Source organism: Mytilus edulis, chromosome 1, assembly GCF_963676685.1.
Source record: "Mytilus edulis chromosome 1, xbMytEdul2.2, whole genome shotgun sequence".
Taxonomy (NCBI): Eukaryota; Metazoa; Mollusca; class Bivalvia; order Mytilida; family Mytilidae; genus Mytilus; species Mytilus edulis.
In genome coordinates this window covers 95,980,509-95,986,031 of record NC_092344.1, presented here as the reverse complement: position 1 = coordinate 95,986,031, position 5,523 = coordinate 95,980,509, and positions in this window count along the sequence as shown.

Genomic DNA, 5,523 nt, shown 5'->3' with positions numbered 1-5,523 from the left:
TCCCACCTATAAAATATTAGAAATTGTGATGATGTAAAAAATAAACACCTTACACCATACAGATTTTGAAACAGCCTTTCAAGGCTTTGTATGGTTGCACTTATAACCTGTGTGATCTCAGAGACACCACATTAGACATGCTAACCTTTTTTTGTTTTTGAAAATAAGCAACAAAATGAAAACTTGAGATCAATAAATTATAATTTTTTCTTTTGCTTTTTGTTCCAATACAGAATTATTTCAAAATGATTTTCCACAAATTGTGGCAAACAATATAGTATTCTTGATATCAACTTTAATTATAACTAGTAGGAAGTGTTTACAGCAGTAACAATCTTGACTTACAAACATTTGTCAACTTCATCCTGTTGTTTCTAAATACATATATCTTTTATATATAGCCACATGATAAACTGATTAACAGTATGCATGCTAAAACTTATCAATTGTATCTTGTAAGAAAACTTTTTTCCAATAATATTTTTAAGTTTTATCAAATGATTGAATACTGTTGCTGAAGTTGATTCTTATAGTCTCCATCTACAATTATTAAAGCTTACTGCTATAGGAATAGTACAAATGAAATATTGAGATAAACCCCTTGACCATGGCAATTGAACTTGCAAAAACAATCCAAAATTGAGCAAAAAAACTTTATGGTAATATTCAAAGAAGACTGGATGTGACTTAATGCCCGCATCACACTGTCCCGATTTTTACGTCGATGGCTACACGATTATGGAAATTTTCAAAATCGGGACTGATCGTATCCAGATCGGGCTATTCGAAGTGCCATCTTTAACCATCGTAGAACCATCGGCCACTTTTTCTAGCCTTCGGGGACAACTTCGGGAAGGGTTCTAAATTTTTTAACATTTTAAAAAATCCCCGAAGGTGCGTCCGATGTTGAGGGTTCGTATTGAGTTCGTATCACCATCCTCACCATCGTAATGTCACCGGGAATGCATCTTTGAACATCGTATTGCATTCGTGTTTCCATCGTTTTCATCGGGCAGTTTTGACATTACAATGTCTAAACGAATGAATCACGAAGCTACCTGAAGGTCTTACGATGGCAACACGACTTCGTGAAGACCTCGTAATCCCGTCGTGTTGCCATCGAATAAAAGTACGAAGGCCACAAGATTGAACTACGATGGCAATAAATCCAGCTAAATGTAAGTTAATTTTCGCTCTAAAATACAGGTAAAGTGCCATGCACGATGTGCACTGGTCAGTCTAATACGACAGTTAAGAAAGACGTTCACAAAACATGGAGCTCATATCATATGATTCTATGAGAACAAGAAAGGCGACCGACAGCGTTGTTTCTATTAATTCAAATGGAACAAGAAGAGCAGCTATTACAGGCTCAGGATTTACTTTTACAAGTAAAATATTATTTTTTGTCAATTTTTCATATCAAGTAACGTAATGAAAATCATAAACGCGCCTCGTACACCAACACTGCAGGTACACGTATATAGGGAAACCAACTTTTCCTTCATTATTTTGATTTTTTATGTATCGTCTGAGTTGTTGTCACACAAATGTTTACTCCATAACCATTTTTTCTATATGTCATATTTTGTCGCATTTGTTGCTTTCCCCACATCCTTCCCTTTGTCTATATTATTATGATATTCTCCTGGAAAGAGCTCTTTTTGAATAAAAGAGATCAACGAACCCATTACCTTTCCTTTAAGATAGATCAGTAAACATGGGCATAATTACGGGTAATTATTCAGACTAGTGCACACATTTTACAGTTCAAACAAGGCAATGCCGAGCATGGCATCCCCTCGTATGTAACATATTGGGGACAAATATGGACACTATATTTGTATATGACACATTCAGAAAATGGTAAATTGAATATGCATATTTGATACATAAACTATTTTTTTAGAAATCAACCAAAACATTCAGTAACTGGAAATACCTTTAATATTGTCTTTAAAACCAGCAGGTAAAAAATTGAGCCACCAATTTCCTGTGTATTATGCTATTTCCACAGGCAAGTGCCTGTGACTATTTCAAGGAGGAAAAAAAACAAGTCCATCTGCATGACCTTGACCTTTGGCCTTGAACGTAAAAAATGTCAGATCATTACAAGGAGGAACAATATACCAAATGTGGTTAAAATCTTTTGAAGCATATTGGTTTCAGAGTGTCCACATCTATTTTTCTTTTGGTCTTGTACTTTCCTGCTAGACTCATACCCCTCCCTCTTTCTTTTCCTCTCCCTCTCCCTGATTTTGGTGGCATTATATGCAGAGACTCAGAGTCAAATTTTACCCTTCAAGCCCACGGTCTTCCGTCTTATGATTAAACCAGAAAAACATATAATATATATTCAATATTGATCAAACAATTTAAAATGTGTGATGCCTTCGGCATATAATTTAAATGCATCGTAAGCTGTACACGACGTCTTTTAGACATCGCATGGCCATCGCGCCATCATCGTAATCCATCGTGTAGCCTTCGTAATCCATCGTGTAGCCTTCGTGATCCATCGTGTAGGCTTCGGCTGAGATATGAAGCTTAAATACCCGACTTCGGTTAACCTTCGTATGTCCATCTTTTGCTATCGTATATAATTTCGGCACCATCGTATAGACTTCGTTATTCATCGTACTTGCTTCGGTCACTTTTTGGTATTTTAACGAGATCGAGACCAACTTCGTACGAACTTACAATTTTCGCATTCGGGTGTCCATTGTATATAAAAATCGGGACAGTGTGACGCGGGCATAAAGCATATACACAAGGAAGGTCCTTCTACTAGAATACATATATTGGATAACATAACTAACATCAGTACGGGATACTGGGTACATTAGTTTACATTCTTTGGCACTTCATAATGAAAAGAATAACTTATAAAACTAAAACTTTGTATGATTTCAAAATATATTGTTATTAAAATGGATATTTAAAGGAAATTTGGATACATGTTGAATTGATACTTATAATACCTGTTATCAGAGTGAATGCCTGATCATAATTGACGTACATGGTGAAATAATTCATGCTAACTTGCCTGCTTGTCGATTTAGTGATATCTTATTTTACACTTCTAAATGGTATGATCAATTTCAATAAAATTAGTTCATTTTGTTTGTTGATATACATGTAACACACAAGAATAGACACAAAGGACAACAGCACAACTACCTAGCATCATGTAAAGATTTGGTTCTAGTTTATAGATCATCAAATTAGTTTCATATAATATTCCATTTAATGATTTTTATTCTCCTTTTTTTTTCTCTTGCTATCTTTATATCTTCTTTTATATTCCTTTGACCATAATAAAATTCTGAAAACATCCCTGATCTATAATATTACAGCAAAATGCATTGAGTGTGTTGGTAAAGGAATTATGCTTTGTTACCTTGCTTGCTAGCTGAACCATGAAGTCATTATTAGGTTAGGTATACTACCCTTCTTTCAAAGTAGTCCTACAGACAGATAGATTTTTCATCTTTTGGACTAGTCTACTCTTAAAGGAGGGAAGTATACCTAACTTCTGTGAAATCAAATCAAAGGTGTAATTTTTTTATAGGATTATACAAATACAGATGTTTAGAATAGATAAAACAAAATTACAGGTCAACACGAGATCATGCAGGTTTTTTAAAATTGACCAGCTTGTGGAGATTTCCAGAAAATACCAACATTACCAAGGCTCAACATTTTTAATAAATATTCCAATAAATAATTATGATTAAAAAATATAAACAACTGCTATCTGCCAAAGTCTAATATTAAGATACCAAGAATCAAAAATAGAATGGGTAAAGACAGTAAGTTATTCCAAGCAGAGAAAGGTGTTCACATATAGTGTTCACATATACTGTTCACATATAAAACTGATATTAGAAATCCCAACAAGTCGACAAATAAATCAGTCATTTAACCATGATATTGCTGAAGTTTACTTTTATTATTTAATTCTGGAAGGACTGTATTCAGCAGGACAAGGTTATTCATAAATATTCATTTTCTTTCTTTTCAAATTGGGGAATTTTGCAAATATTAAAGAAGAAATACCAACAATTTCACATCATTTTGGCTATATTTCATATTTATTCAGACTTCCTTGGTAATCAACTTATTATATATAATCATTGTGATAGTAATGTAAAGATTTATAAAAAATAAAAAATTTGAGGCATTCAGAATTCCTTTCTCCTAGAAAACTTTAACATGAAAACTCAAAGTCAAAGTATGGAAACAAAACTCAGAAAATACATAGGAAAAGTCAATAAATATTAAAAGCACATGCAGGGACCATACAATTATTTATAAGAATGATGTCGAAGTTGTGATTCATCTCATGGTTCTTTCTAACTTCCATTCAATATTAGTTGACTATACAACCATAACAAATAAGACCATACCATATAAGATTTTTACTTCACAATCGAAAATATAATGATATGCTCAAATGTGATGTCATATTGTTGTCAGAATGTGCATAAAAGAATCATAGTAACAGAACAATGAGTTTAAAAAGGCCATGAGAAATTAACCCCAGTGTATGTTCTTAAGGGGAATATATGTAGAATGTTCAGTTAATATACATGAAAATTGAAGGATTTATTAGTAAAAAAGTATTTGAATTTGATTTTAATTCCTTTTCTGTTAAATTTTGTTATGAAGAAGTTTGAAAGGGTCCTGCCTAACAAAACCTTTGTAACTGGAGCCTTTAATATGTTGTTACATATTCAAACACTGGCAAGATTTTTCTAGTTCAGCCATTTAGAATGACACTGATTTAACCCTATATGCCTACAACAATGTAAACTAAAAGCATGATAGATCATCTAAAATTTACAAATATAAAAAAGAAGATGTGGTATGATTGCCAATGAGACAACTATCAACAAAAGACCAAAATGACACAAACATTAACAAAAGTTCACATAGTCATGATGTCATCATTAATAATTTAAATTATTAATATAGAATATTCTAAATATGTAGCACTACTATCACATATAGCACTTATTGATGCCAGGGTAGTTAATATATTTCAATGCAAAAGAAAATAATCCAACATTTTACAATACCTGAGAAATGAACAACATTATAATTAGAATCAGGGATGTTTATAAAAATAGGTCAGAGAAACCTGTAATATTCTCATTATTTCAAAATACATCTTACTACTTTTTCAGGTTGATGAAGATTAAATTTTCAATGATTTAGGACTCTTAATGTTTTGAAGGAAACATTTACTAGTAAACAAAGCAACCATGGGACTATTTTACTTATAAATTGTATATGCATGTTGACATCCCTACCTGGTGCATCTATATACACAAAACACATTTAGACTTTGATGTAAAACTTCACCTCATTTAATCAAAATTATAAGAAAAATTTGGTTTTGATTGGATTTAAATGTAAAAATAAGTTAAGTACAAGTCACATTTACATGCAAAATTAAATGACCCTGTTACATGCGTTTGGATGTGTATGTTGAGAAAATAGGAATAAATACAGATGATA